The following is a 14,334-nucleotide window of genomic DNA, read 5'->3' on the forward strand; positions in this document are numbered from 1 at the left end:
GCAAATGTCAAGCGAAACCCCTGAAACTAGATATTTTTATTTTTGCTTTGACTGGTTTTTGCAGCATGATTTCTATTTGAAACTCCTGCTATTTTGTTGTACATATTTAATAACTTTCATTAACTCTTTGTGAATGAGTAGAAAAAAACAGCAATTTTGACAGAGATTTTTTTACATTTTCAATTTGACTCCATTCATCAGGTTCATTCAAACCCTGTGTTTGTGAGTCAGGTGATGGTTGCACATAAAAGACAATGTGCATGCATAATGTTACATCAAGTTTTATTTGTTATTAAATGCAAATAATTGGAGCAAAAAAGGAGACAACAATTTAGAGAAAATATTTTAATGATTGTTAACTTTCAATGTGAAAACATTTGTCCCAAAATGTGCTGAAACTTAGATGTCAGTATCGCATGTGCATTTCAGACTTTAAAACTATGATTACCTACTTTTTAAGCTTTTGTTTATTAAGTATTTTTATGGTCTATTGATCAATGAGGTAATCAAATATGAAATTAGACTTACCGGCAATTCAGTTTATAGAAATCTCCCAGAACAGCCCCATAGGATGTGGAGTCTCCACCCTAATAGGGAAAGAGAACACAAAGAGTTGAAATAGTCCCGCCCCATTGACCGCCCGCAGTATTTTTATAGAGCCAAGACAGCTAACATATGCACATAAAAACTATTTCACGGTCCTAGAGTTCCGTTTATAGATGACAATTTCAGATTCACCCCAAAGACTCCCAGGTAGTGGTAACTTTGGGATCAGGTTTTTTAAGGCCCATTGCTAAGTTTGGTTTGATCCCCATCTAATCAATAATTGACTGAGAATCTGTATAGTTTCATGAAAAGGTAATGTCAGAAGTGGGATTTGAACCCACGCCTCCAAGAGAGACTGCGACCTGAACGCAGCGCCTTAGACCGCTCAGCCATCCTGACTTCTTGTGGATTATGTGCCTTAACTCTTTCCAAGTTAGTCAGCAGAAATATGACCAGTAATTGTCATTGAAAATTATTTTCAAATATTTAATATTACAGTTTTTATTTCAATACATTTGTTTAAACTATTAGTTATCAAGCCTATTTTGAGCTAAATGGCCAAGCCCCATTTTAAAAAATATGACTTTTATCACTGTATGCAGTAATAACTCTGGAATGCTTCTACATATCCCCGTAATTCTGAAAGTGTTTTTTGTGACACATTGTACTTTACATTAACTGTAAATTTAGGTCAATATATTTTTAGTTTTTTTCTGTGAAAATATCTAAAGTTTGTTTAAAATTTTGAAATATTAGTCATTTTTATTCTTTGACTGCTTATATCCTTAAACCAACTTGTCGCACCACACAAAAATGTAAATAAATAGCATTTTTCATATGTGTACTTTTTGTCAGCATTCACTTTCAAACCTCCTTTTATTTTGTTAGGATGTTAGAAATGTTAGATTTCTCACAAAATGCGGTGATGCACCATATTTCTTCAGAATCTACTGTTTGGCCACACAGCAGGGCTTTGAAAATAAGAGCGCTATTTGGATTTTGGAATGCAGATTTTGCAAGAATAGTTTGCAGGTAAAATTTGCAGAGTACCAAAAGTACCAAAACAGCAGAAACCCCCCCAAAGTGACCCCATTTTAGAAAATATTTTAATGATTGTTAACTTTCAATGTGAAAACATTTGTCCCAAAATGTGCTGAAACTTAGATGTCAGTATCGCATGTGCATTTCAGACTTTAAAACTATGATTACCTACTTTTTAAGCTTTTGTTTATTAAGTATTTTTATGGTCTATTGATGAATGAGGTAATCAAATATGAAATTAGACTTACCGGCAATTCATTTTATAGAAATCTCCCAGAACAGCCCCATAGGATGTGGAGTCTCCGCCCTAATAGGGAAAGAGAACACAAAGAGTTGAAATAGTCCCGCCCCATTGACCGCCCGCAGTATTTTTATAGTGCCAAGACAGCTAACATATGCACATAAAAACTATTTCACGGTCCTAGAGTTCCGTTTATAGACGACAATTTCAGATTCACCCCAAAGACTCCCAGGTAGTGGTAACTTTGGGATCAGGTTTTTTAAGGCCCATTGCTAAGTTTGGTTTGATCCCCATCTAATCAATAATTGACTGAGAATCTGTATAGTTTCATGAAAAGGTGATGTCAGAAGTGGGATTTGAACCCACGACTCCAAGAGAGACTGCGACCTGAACGCAGCGCCTTAGACCGCTCAGCCATCCTGACTTCTTCTGGATTCTGTGCCTTAACTCTTTCCAAGTTAGTCAGCAGAAATATGACCAGTAATTGTCATTGAAAATTATTTTCAAATATTTAATATTACAGTTTTTATTTCAATACATTTGTTTAAACTATTAGTTATCAAGCCCATTTTGAGCTAAATGGCCAAGCCCCATTTTAAAAAAATATGACTTTTATCACTGTATGCAGTAATAACTCTGGAATGCTTCTACATATCCCCGTAATTCTGAAAGTGTTTTTTGTGACACATTGTACTTTACATTAACTGTAAATTTAGGTCAATATATTTTTAGTTTTTTTCTGTGAAAATATCTAAAGTTTGTTTAAAATTTTGAAATATTAGTCATTTTTATTCTTTGACTGCTTATATCCTTAAACCAACTTGTCGCACCACACAAAAATGTAAATAAATAGCATTTTTCATATGTGTACTTTTTGTCAGCATTCACTTTCAAACCTCCTTTTATTTTGTTAGGATGTTAGAAATGTTAGATTTCTCACAAAATGCGGTGATGCACCATATTTCTTCAGAATCTACTGTTTGGCCACACAGCAGGGCTTTGAAAATAAGAGCGCTATTTGGATTTTGGAATGCAGATTTTGCAAGAATAGTTTGCAGGTAAAATTTGCAGAGTACCAAAAGTACCAAAACAGCAGAAACCCCCCCAAAGTGACCCCATTTTAGAAAATATTTTAATGATTGTTAACTTTCAATGTGAAAACATTTGTCCCAAAATGTGCTGAAACTTAGATGTCAGTATCGCATGTGCATTTCAGACTTTAAAACTATGATTACCTACTTTTTAAGCTTTTGTTTATTAAGTATTTTTATGGTCTATTGATGAATGAGGTAATCAAATATGAAATTAGACTTACCGGCAATTCATTTTATAGAAATCTCCCAGAACAGCCCCATAGGATGTGGAGTCTCCGCCCTAATAGGGAAAGAGAACACAAAGAGTTGAAATAGTCCCGCCCCATTGACCGCCCGCAGTATTTTTATAGTGCCAAGACAGCTAACATATGCACATAAAAACTATTTCACGGTCCTAGAGTTCCGTTTATAGACGACAATTTCAGATTCACCCCAAAGACTCCCAGGTAGTGGTAACTTTGGGATCAGGTTTTTTAAGGCCCATTGCTAAGTTTGGTTTGATCCCCATCTAATCAATAATTGACTGAGAATCTGTATAGTTTCATGAAAAGGTGATGTCAGAAGTGGGATTTGAACCCACGACTCCAAGAGAGACTGCGACCTGAACGCAGCGCCTTAGACCGCTCAGCCATCCTGACTTCTTCTGGATTCTGTGCCTTAACTCTTTCCAAGTTAGTCAGCAGAAATATGACCAGTAATTGTCATTGAAAATTATTTTCAAATATTTAATATTACAGTTTTTATTTCAATACATTTGTTTAAACTATTAGTTATCAAGCCCATTTTGAGCTAAATGGCCAAGCCCCATTTTAAAAAAATATGACTTTTATCACTGTATGCAGTAATAACTCTGGAATGCTTCTACATATCCCCGTAATTCTGAAAGTGTTTTTTGTGACACATTGTACTTTACATTAACTGTAAATTTAGGTCAATATATTTTTAGTTTTTTTCTGTGAAAATATCTAAAGTTTGTTTAAAATTTTGAAATATTAGTCATTTTTATTCTTTGACTGCTTATATCCTTAAACCAACTTGTCGCACCACACAAAAATGTAAATAAATAGCATTTTTCATATGTGTACTTTTTGTCAGCATTCACTTTCAAACCTCCTTTTATTTTGTTAGGATGTTAGAAATGTCAGATTTCTCACAAAATGCGGTGATGCACCATATTTCTTCAGAATCTACTGTTTGGCCACACAGCAGGGCTTTGAAAATAAGAGCGCTATTTGGATTTTGGAATGCAGATTTTGCAAGAATAGTTTGCAGGTAAAATTTGCAGAGTACCAAAAGTACCAAAACAGCAGAAACCCCCCCCAAAGTGACCCCATTTTAGAAATTACTTCTCACAATGAATTCATATACACCACAGCATTTCATAGTCAAATATACATGGTTGAAATCATTCAGCTAGTGTCTGATACATGCTTTCTTTATCAGCTATCAGGTTCCCTTTAAATCCTCTTACAGCTAAGTGAAATGGAAATAAACAAAACAAAGGAAAAATTACAAAAAAATAATAATTTGCTCAAATGGAAAAGTTCCCATTTCTCATCTTTTTAACATTTTATTTTCTGTAGATAGTTAAGATTTTTAGGCCTTTTACATTTTCTTTAAATAATCAGTCCACGTGCTTTGTTTATTTTCTCCTTAAAATGTAAAGAATCAAGAAAAATGATGTTGCCGAAACCCAGGATCGAACCAAGGACCTTTAGATCTATCAATCTAACGCTCTCCCATCTGAGCTATTTCGGCCAAACAAAAACAACTTTAGGAGTGCTAGACACTTGGCAAATGTCAAGCGAAACCCCTGAAAGTAGATATTTTTATTTTTGCTTTGACTGGTTTTTGCAGCATGATTTCTATTTGAAACTCCTGCTATTTTGTTGTACATATTTAATAACTTTCATTAACTCTTTGTGAATGAGTAGAAAAAAACAGCAATTTTGACAGAGATTTTTTTACATTTTCAATTTGACTCCATTCATCAGGTTCATTCAAACCCTGTGTTTGTGAGACAGGTGATGGTTGCACATAAAAGACAATGTGCATGCATAATGTTACATCAAGTTTTATTTGTTATTAAATGCAAATAATTGGAGCAAAAAAGGAGACAACAATTTAGAGAAAATATTTTAATGATTGTTAACTTTCAATGTGAAAACATTTTTCCCAAAATGTGCTGAAACTTAGATGTCAGTATCGCATGTGCATTTCAGACTTTAAAACTATGATTACCTACTATTTAAGCTTTTGTTTATTAAGTATTTTTATGGTCAGCATTCACTTTCAAACCTCCTTTTATTTTGTTAGGATGTTAGAAATGTTAGATTTCTCACAAAATGCGGTGATGCACCATATTTCTTCAGAATCTACTGTTTGGCCACACAGCAGGGCTTTGAAAATAAGAGCGCTATTTGGATTTTGGAATGCAGATTTTGCAAGAATAGTTTGCAGGTAAAATTTGCAGAGTACCAAAAGTACCAAAACAGCAGAAACCCCCCCAAAGTGACCCCATTTTAGAAATTACTTCTCACAATGAATTCATATACACCACAGCATTTCATAGTCAAACATACATGGTTGAAATCATTCAGCTAGTGTCTGATACATGCTTTCTTTATCAGCTATCAGGTTCCCTTTAAATCCTCTTACAGCTAAGTGAAATGGAAATAAACAAAACAAAGGAAAAATTACAAAAAAATAATAATTTGCTCAAATGGAAAAGTTCCCATTTCTCATCTTTTTAACATTTTATTTTCTGTAGATAGTTAAGATTTTTAGGCCTTTTACATTTTCTTTAAATAATCAGTCCACGTGCTTTGTTTATTTTCTCCTTAAAATGTAAAGAATCAAGAAAAATGATGTTGCCGAAACCCGGGATCGAACCAGAGACCTTTAGATGTTCAGTCTAACGCTCTCCCATCTGAGCTATTTCGGCCAAACACAAACAACTTTAGGAGTGCTAGACACTTGGCAAATGTCAAGCGAAACCCCTGAAACTAGATATTTTTATTTTTGCTTTGACTGGTTTTTGCAGCATGATTTCTATTTGAAACTCCTGCTATTTTGTTGTACATATTTAATAACTTTAATTAACTCTTTGTGAATGAGTAGAAAAAAACAGCAATTTTGACAGAGATTTTTTTACATTTTCAATTTGACTCCATTCATCAGGTTCATTCAAACCCTGTGTTTGTGAGTCAGGTGATGGTTGCACATAAAAGACAATGTGCATGCATAATGTTACATCAAGTTTTATTTGTTATTAAATGCAAATAATTGGAGCAAAAAAGGAGACAACAATTTAGAGAAAATATTTTAATGATTGTTAACTTTCAATGTGAAAACATTTGTCCCAAAATGTGCTGAAACTTAGATGTCAGTATCGCATGTGCATTTCAGACTTTAAAACTATGATTACCTACTTTTTAAGCTTTTGTTTATTAAGTATTTTTATGGTCTATTGATCAATGAGGTAATCAAATATGAAATTAGACTTACCGGCAATTCAGTTTATAGAAATCTCCCAGAACAGCCCCATAGGATGTGGAGTCTCCACCCTAATAGGGAAAGAGAACACAAAGAGTTGAAATAGTCCCGCCCCATTGACCGCCCGCAGTATTTTTATAGAGCCAAGACAGCTAACATATGCACATAAAAACTATTTCACGGTCCTAGAGTTCCGTTTATAGATGACAATTTCAGATTCACCCCAAGGACTCCCAGGTAGTGGTAACTTTGGGATCAGGTTTTTTAAGGCCCATTGCTAAGTTTGGTTTGATCCCCATCTAATCAATAATTGACTGAGAATCTGTATAGTTTCATGAAAAGGTAATGTCAGAAGTGGGATTCGAACCCACGCCTCCAAGAGAGACTGCGACCTGAACGCAGCGCCTTAGACCGCTCAGCCATCCTGACTTCTTGTGGATTATGTGCCTTAACTCTTTCCAAGTTAGTCAGCAGAAATATGACCAGTAATTGTCATTGAAAATTATTTTCAAATATTTAATATTACAGTTTTTATTTCAATACATTTGTTTAAACTATTAGTTATCAAGCCTATTTTGAGCTAAATGGCCAAGCCCCATTTTAAAAAATATGACTTTTATCACTGTATGCAGTAATAACTCTGGAATGCTTCTACATATCCCCGTAATTCTGAAAGTGTTTTTTGTGACACATTGTACTTTACATTAACTGTAAATTTAGGTCAATATATTTTTAGTTTTTTTCTGTGAAAATATCTAAAGTTTGTTTAAAATTTTGAAATATTAGTCATTTTTATTCTTTGACTGCTTATATCCTTAAACCAACTTGTCGCACCACACAAAAATGTAAATAAATAGCATTTTTCATATGTGTACTTTTTGTCAGCATTCACTTTCAAACCTCCTTTTATTTTGTTAGGATGTTAGAAATGTTAGATTTCTCACAAAATGCGGTGATGCACCATATTTCTTCAGAATCTACTGTTTGGCCACACAGCAGGGCTTTGAAAATAAGAGCGCTATTTGGATTTTGGAATGCAGATTTTGCAAGAATAGTTTGCAGGTAAAATTTGCAGAGTACCAAAAGTACCAAAACAGCAGAAACCCCCCCAAAGTGACCCCATTTTAGAAAATATTTTAATGATTGTTAACTTTCAATGTGAAAACATTTGTCCCAAAATGTGCTGAAACTTAGATGTCAGTATCGCATGTGCATTTCAGACTTTAAAACTATGATTACCTACTTTTTAAGCTTTTGTTTATTAAGTATTTTTATGGTCTATTGATGAATGAGGTAATCAAATATGAAATTAGACTTACCGGCAATTCAGTTTATAGAAATCTCCCAGAACAGCCCCATAGGATGTGGAGTCTCCGCCCTAATAGGGAAAGAGAACACAAAGAGTTGAAATAGTCCCGCCCCATTGACCGCCCGCAGTATTTTTATAGTGCCAAGACAGCTAACATATGCACATAAAAACTATTTCACGGTCCTAGAGTTCCGTTTATAGACGACAATTTCAGATTCACCCCAAAGACTCCCAGGTAGTGGTAACTTTGGGATCAGGTTTTTTAAGGCCCATTGCTAAGTTTGGTTTGATCCCCATCTAATCAATAATTGACTGAGAATCTGTATAGTTTCATGAAAAGGTGATGTCAGAAGTGGGATTTGAACCCACGCCTCCAAGAGAGACTGCGACCTGAACGCAGCGCCTTAGACCGCTCAGCCATCCTGACTTCTTGTGGATTCTGTGCCTTAACTCTTTCCAAGTTAGTCAGCAGAAATATGACCAGTAATTGTCATTGAAAATTATTTTCAAATATTTAATATTACAGTTTTTATTTCAATACATTTGTTTAAACTATTAGTTATCAAGCCCATTTTGAGCTAAATGGCCAAGCCCCATTTTAAAAAAATATGACTTTTATCACTGTATGCAGTAATAACTCTGGAATGCTTCTACATATCCCCGTAATTCTGAAAGTGTTTTTTGTGACACATTGTACTTTACATTAACTGTAAATTTAGGTCAATATATTTTTAGTTTTTTTCTGTGAAAATATCTAAAGTTTGTTTAAAATTTTGAAATATTAGTCATTTTTATTCTTTGACTGCTTATATCCTTAAACCAACTTGTCGCACCACACAAAAATATAAATAAATAGCATTTTTCATATGTGTACTTTTTGTCAGCATTCACTTTCAAACCTCCTTTTATTTTGTTAGGATGTTAGAAATGTTAGATTTCTCACAAAATGCGGTGATGCACCATATTTCTTCAGAATCTACTGTTTGGCCACACAGCAGGGCTTTGAAAATAAGAGCGCTATTTGGATTTTGGAATGCAGATTTTGCAAGAATAGTTTGCAGGTAAAATTTGCAGAGTACCAAAAGTACCAAAACAGCAGAAACCCCCCCCAAAGTGACCCCATTTTAGAAATTACTTCTCACAATGAATTCATATACACCACAGCATTTCATAGTCAAATATACATGGTTGAAATCATTCAGCTAGTGTCTGATACATGCTTTCTTTATCAGCTATCAGGTTCCCTTTAAATCCTCTTACAGCTAAGTGAAATGGAAATAAACAAAACAAAGGAAAAATTACAAAAAAATAATAATTTGCTCAAATGGAAAAGTTCCCATTTCTCATCTTTTTAACATTTTATTTTCTGTAGATAGTTAAGATTTTTAGGCCTTTTACATTTTCTTTAAATAATCAGTCCACGTGCTTTGTTTATTTTCTCCTTAAAATGTAAAGAATCAAGAAAAATGATGTTGCCGAAACCCAGGATCGAACCAGGGACCTTTAGATCTATCAATCTAACGCTCTCCCATCTGAGCTATTTCGGCCAAACGAAAACATCTTTAGGAGTGCTAGACACTTGGCAAATGTCAAGCGAAACCCCTGAAAGTAGATATTTTTATTTTTGCTTTGACTGGTTTTTGCAGCATGATTTCTATTTGAAACTCCTGCTATTTTGTTGTACATATTTAATAACTTTCATTAACTCTTTGTGAATGAGTAGAAAAAAACAGCAATTTTGACAGAGATTTTTTTACATTTTCAATTTGACTCCATTCATCAGGTTCATTCAAACCCTGTGTTTGTGAGTCAGGTGATGGTTGCACATAAAAGACAATGTGCATGCATAATGTTACATCAAGTTTTATTTGTTATTAAATGCAAATAATTGGAGCAAAAAAGGAGACAACAATTTAGAGAAAATATTTTAATGATTGTTAACTTTCAATGTGAAAACATTTGTCCCAAAATGTGCTGAAAGTTAGATGGCAGTATCGCATGTGCATTTCAGACTTTAAAACTATGATTACCTACTTTTTAAGCTTTTGTTTATTAAGTATTTTTATGGTCTATTGATCAATGAGGTAATCAAATATGAAATTAGACTTACCGGCAATTCAGTTTATAGAAATCTCCCAGAACAGCCCCATAGGATGTGGAGTCTCCGCCCTAATAGGGAAAGAGAACACAAAGAGTTGAAATAGTCCCGCCCCATTGACCGCCCGCAGTATTTTTATAGAGCCAAGACAGCTAACATATGCACATAAAAACTATTTCACGGTCCTAGAGTTCCGTTTATAGATGACAATTTCAGATTCACCCCAAAGACTCCCAGGTAGTGGTAGCTTTGGGATCAGGTTTTTTAAGGCCCATTGCTAAGTTTGGTTTGATCCCCATCTAATCAATAATTGACTGAGAATCTGTATAGTTTCATGAAAAGGTAATGTCAGAAGTGGGATTTGAACCCACGCCTCCAAGAGAGACTGTGACCTGAACGCAGCGCCTTAGACCGCTCGGCCATCCTGACTTCTTGTGGATTCTGTGCCTTAACTCTTTCCAAGTTAGTCAGCAGAAATATGACCAGTAATTGTCATTGAAAATTATTTTCAAATATTTAATATTACAGTTTTTATTTCAATACATTTGTTTAAACTGTTAGTTATCAAGCCTATTTTGAGCTAAATGGCCAAGCCCCATTTTAAAAAATATGACTTTTATCACTGTATACAGTAATAACTCTGGAATGCTTCTACATATCCCCGTAATTCTGAAAGTGTTTTTTGTGACACATTGTACTTTACATTAAATGTAAATTTAGGTCAATATATTTTTAGTTTTTTTCTGTGAAAATATCTAAAGTTTGTTTAAAATTTTGAAATATTAGTCATTTTTATTCTTTGACTGCTTATATCCTTAAACCAACTTGTCGCACCACACAAAAATGTAAATAAATAGCATTTTTCATATGTGTACTTTTTGTCAGCATTCACTTTCAAACCTCCTTTTATTTTGTTAGGATGTTAGAAATGTTAGATTTCTCACAAAATGCGGTGATGCACCATATTTCTTCAGAATCTACTGTTTGGCCACACAGCAGGGCTTTGAAAATAAGAGCGCTATTTGGATTTTGGAATGAAGATTTTGCAAGAATAGTTTGCAGGTAAAATTTGCAGAGTACCAAAAGTACCAAAACAGCAGAAACCCCCCCAAAGTGACCCCATTTTAGAAAATATTTTAATGATTGTTAACTTTCAATGTGAAAACATTTGTCCCAAAATGTGCTGAAACTTAGATGTCAGTATCACATGTGCATTTCAGACTTTAAAACTATGATTACCTACTTTTTAAGCTTTTGTTTATTAAGTATTTTTATGGTCTATTGATGAATGAGGTAATCAAATATGAAATTAGACTTACCGGCAATTCAGTTTATAGAAATCTCCCAGAACAGCCCCATAGGATGTGGAGTCTCCGCCCTAATAGGGAAAGAGAACACAAAGAGTTGAAATAGTCCCGCCCCATTGACCGCCCGCAGTATTTTTATAGAGCCAAGACAGCTAACATATGCACATAAAAACTATTTCACGGTCCTAGAGTTCCGTTTATAGATGACAATTTCAGATTCACCCCAAAGACTCCCAGGTAGTGGTAACTTTGGGATCAGGTTTTTTAAGGCCCATTGCTAAGTTTGGTTTGATCCCCATCTAATCAATAATTGACTGAGAATCTGTATAGTTTCATGAAAAGGTAATGTCAGAAGTGGGATTTGAACCCACGCCTCCAAGAGAGACTGCGACCTGAACGCAGCGCCTTAGACCGCTCGGCCATCCTGACTTCTTGTGGATTCTGTGCCTTAACTCTTTCCAAGTTAGTCAGCAGAAATATGACCAGTAATTGTCATTGAAAATTATTTTCAAATATTTAATATTACAGTTTTTATTTCAATACATTTGTTTAAACTATTAGTTATCAAGCCTATTTTGAGCTAAATGGCCAAGCCCCATTTTAAAAAATATGACTTTTATCACTGTATGCAGTAATAACTCTGGAATGCTTCTACATATCCCCGTAATTCTGAAAGTGTTTTTTGTGACACATTGTACTTTACATTAACTGTAAATTTAGGTCAATATATTTTTAGTTTTTTTCTGTGAAAATATCTAAAGTTTGTTTAAAATTTTGAAATATTAGTTATTTTTATTCTTTGACTGCTTATATCCTTAAACCAACTTGTCGCACCACACAAAAATGTAAATAAATAGCATTTTTCATATGTGTACTTTTTGTCAGCATTCACTTTCAAACCTCCTTTTATTTTGTTAGGATGTTAGAAATGTTAGATTTCTCACAAAATGCGGTGATGCACCATATTTCTTCAGAATCTACTGTTTGGCCACACAGCAGGGCTTTGAAAATAAGAGCGCTATTTGGATTTTGGAATGAAGATTTTGCAAGAATAGTTTGCAGGTAAAATTTGCAGAGTACCAAAAGTACCAAAACAGCAGAAACCCCCCCAAAGTGACCCCATTTTAGAAAATATTTTAATGATTGTTAACTTTCAATGTGAAAACATTTGTCCCAAAATGTGCTGAAACTTAGATGTCAGTATCACATGTGCATTTCAGACTTTAAAACTATGATTACCTACTTTTTAAGCTTTTGTTTATTAAGTATTTTTATGGTCTATTGATGAATGAGGTAATCAAATATGAAATTAGACTTACCGGCAATTCAGTTTATAGAAATCTCCCAGAACAGCCCCATAGGATGTGGAGTCTCCGCCCTAATAGGGAAAGAGAACACAAAGAGTTGAAATAGTCCCGCCCCATTGACCGCCCGCAGTATTTTTATAGTGCCAAGACAGCTAACATATGCACATAAAAACTATTTCACGGTCCTAGAGTTCCGTTTATAGACGACAATTTCAGATTCACCCCAAAGACTCCCAGGTAGTGGTAACTTTGGGATCAGGTTTTTTAAGGCCCATTGCTAAGTTTGGTTTGATCCCCATCTAATCAATAATTGACTGAGAATCTGTATAGTTTCATGAAAAGGTGATGTCAGAAGTGGGATTTGAACCCACGACTCCAAGAGAGACTGCGACCTGAACGCAGCGCCTTAGACCGCTCAGCCATCCTGACTTCTTCTGGATTCTGTGCCTTAACTCTTTCCAAGTTAGTCAGCAGAAATATGACCAGTAATTGTCATTGAAAATTATTTTCAAATATTTAATATTACAGTTTTTATTTCAATACATTTGTTTAAACTATTAGTTATCAAGCCCATTTTGAGCTAAATGGCAAAGCCCCATTTTAAAAAAAATATGACTTTTATCACTGTATGCAGTAATAACTCTGGAATGCTTCTACATATCCCCGTAATTCTGAAAGTGTTTTTTGTGACACATTGTACTTTACATTAACTGTAAATTTAGGTCAATATATTTTTAGTTTTTTTCTGTGAAAATATCTAAAGTTTGTTTAAAATTTTGAAATATTAGTTATTTTTATTCTTTGACTGCTTATATCCTTAAACCAACTTGTCGCACCACACAAAAATGTAAATAAATAGCATTTTTCATATGTGTACTTTTTGTCAGCATTCACTTTCAAACCTCCTTTTATTTTGTTAGGATGTTAGAAATGTTAGATTTCTCACAAAATGTGGTGATGCACCATATTTCTTCAGAATCTACTGTTTGGCCACACAGCAGGGCTTTGAAAATAAGAGCGCTATTTGGATTTTGGAATGAAGATTTTGCAAGAATAGTTTGCAGGTAAAATTTGCAGAGTACCAAAAGTACCAAAACAGCAGAAACCCCCCCAAAGTGACCCCATTTTAGAAAATATTTTAATGATTGTTAACTTTCAATGTGAAAACATTTGTCCCAAAATGTGCTGAAACTTAGATGTCAGTATCACATGTGCATTTCAGACTTTAAAACTATGATTACCTACTTTTTAAGCTTTTGTTTATTAAGTATTTTTATGGTCTATTGATGAATGAGGTAATCAAATATGAAATTAGACTTACCGGCAATTCAGTTTATAGAAATCTCCCAGAACAGCCCCATAGGATGTGGAGTCTCCGCCCTAATAGGGAAAGAGAACACAAAGAGTTGAAATAGTCCCGCCCCATTGACCGCCCGCAGTATTTTTATAGTGCCAAGACAGCTAACATATGCACATAAAAACTATTTCACGGTCCTAGAGTTCCGTTTATAGACGACAATTTCAGATTCACCCCAAAGACTCCCAGGTAGTGGTAACTTTGGGATCAGGTTTTTTAAGGCCCATTGCTAAGTTTGGTTTGATCCCCATCTAATCAATAATTGACTGAGAATCTGTATAGTTTCATGAAAAGGTGATGTCAGAAGTGGGATTTGAACCCACGACTCCAAGAGAGACTGCGACCTGAACGCAGCGCCTTAGACCGCTCAGCCATCCTGACTTCTTCTGGATTCTGTGCCTTAACTCTTTCCAAGTTAGTCAGCAGAAATATGACCAGTAATTGTCATTGAAAATTATTTTCAAATATTTAATATTACAGTTTTTATTTCAATACATTTGTTTAAACTATTAGTTATCAAGCCCATTTTGAGCTAAATG

At 34.4% G+C, this 14,334-nt stretch overlaps 11 non-coding genes across 11 annotated transcripts; all 11 read right to left on the reverse strand.

The window, feature by feature from the left end:
- Window positions 1-862: 862 nt before the first annotated feature.
- On the reverse strand, window positions 863-945 carry TRNAL-CAG (transfer RNA leucine (anticodon CAG)). The gene has a single exon. It is a non-coding gene; the product is annotated as a tRNA-Leu (tRNA).
- Window positions 946-2,169: 1,224 nt separating this feature from the next.
- On the reverse strand, window positions 2,170-2,252 carry TRNAL-CAG (transfer RNA leucine (anticodon CAG)). Its single transcript has one exon. It is a non-coding gene; the product is annotated as a tRNA-Leu (tRNA).
- A 1,225-nt stretch (window positions 2,253-3,477) lies between these two features.
- TRNAL-CAG (transfer RNA leucine (anticodon CAG)) lies at window positions 3,478-3,560 on the reverse strand. Its single transcript has one exon. It is a non-coding gene; the product is annotated as a tRNA-Leu (tRNA).
- Window positions 3,561-4,606: 1,046 nt separating this feature from the next.
- Window positions 4,607-4,680, reverse strand: TRNAI-GAU (transfer RNA isoleucine (anticodon GAU)). The gene has a single exon. It is a non-coding gene; the product is annotated as a tRNA-Ile (tRNA).
- A 2,083-nt stretch (window positions 4,681-6,763) lies between these two features.
- On the reverse strand, window positions 6,764-6,846 carry TRNAL-CAG (transfer RNA leucine (anticodon CAG)). The gene has a single exon. It is a non-coding gene; the product is annotated as a tRNA-Leu (tRNA).
- A 1,224-nt stretch (window positions 6,847-8,070) lies between these two features.
- Window positions 8,071-8,153, reverse strand: TRNAL-CAG (transfer RNA leucine (anticodon CAG)). Its single transcript has one exon. It is a non-coding gene; the product is annotated as a tRNA-Leu (tRNA).
- A 1,046-nt stretch (window positions 8,154-9,199) lies between these two features.
- TRNAI-GAU (transfer RNA isoleucine (anticodon GAU)) lies at window positions 9,200-9,273 on the reverse strand. Its single transcript has one exon. It is a non-coding gene; the product is annotated as a tRNA-Ile (tRNA).
- Window positions 9,274-10,170: 897 nt separating this feature from the next.
- On the reverse strand, window positions 10,171-10,253 carry TRNAL-CAG (transfer RNA leucine (anticodon CAG)). Its single transcript has one exon. It is a non-coding gene; the product is annotated as a tRNA-Leu (tRNA).
- Window positions 10,254-11,477: 1,224 nt separating this feature from the next.
- Window positions 11,478-11,560, reverse strand: TRNAL-CAG (transfer RNA leucine (anticodon CAG)). Its single transcript has one exon. It is a non-coding gene; the product is annotated as a tRNA-Leu (tRNA).
- A 1,224-nt stretch (window positions 11,561-12,784) lies between these two features.
- On the reverse strand, window positions 12,785-12,867 carry TRNAL-CAG (transfer RNA leucine (anticodon CAG)). Its single transcript has one exon. It is a non-coding gene; the product is annotated as a tRNA-Leu (tRNA).
- Window positions 12,868-14,093: 1,226 nt separating this feature from the next.
- TRNAL-CAG (transfer RNA leucine (anticodon CAG)) lies at window positions 14,094-14,176 on the reverse strand. The gene has a single exon. It is a non-coding gene; the product is annotated as a tRNA-Leu (tRNA).
- Between the last annotated feature and the right edge of the window lie 158 nt (window positions 14,177-14,334).

Source organism: Ranitomeya variabilis, chromosome 4 (assembly GCF_051348905.1).
Source record: "Ranitomeya variabilis isolate aRanVar5 chromosome 4, aRanVar5.hap1, whole genome shotgun sequence".
Taxonomy (NCBI): Eukaryota; Metazoa; Chordata; class Amphibia; order Anura; family Dendrobatidae; genus Ranitomeya; species Ranitomeya variabilis.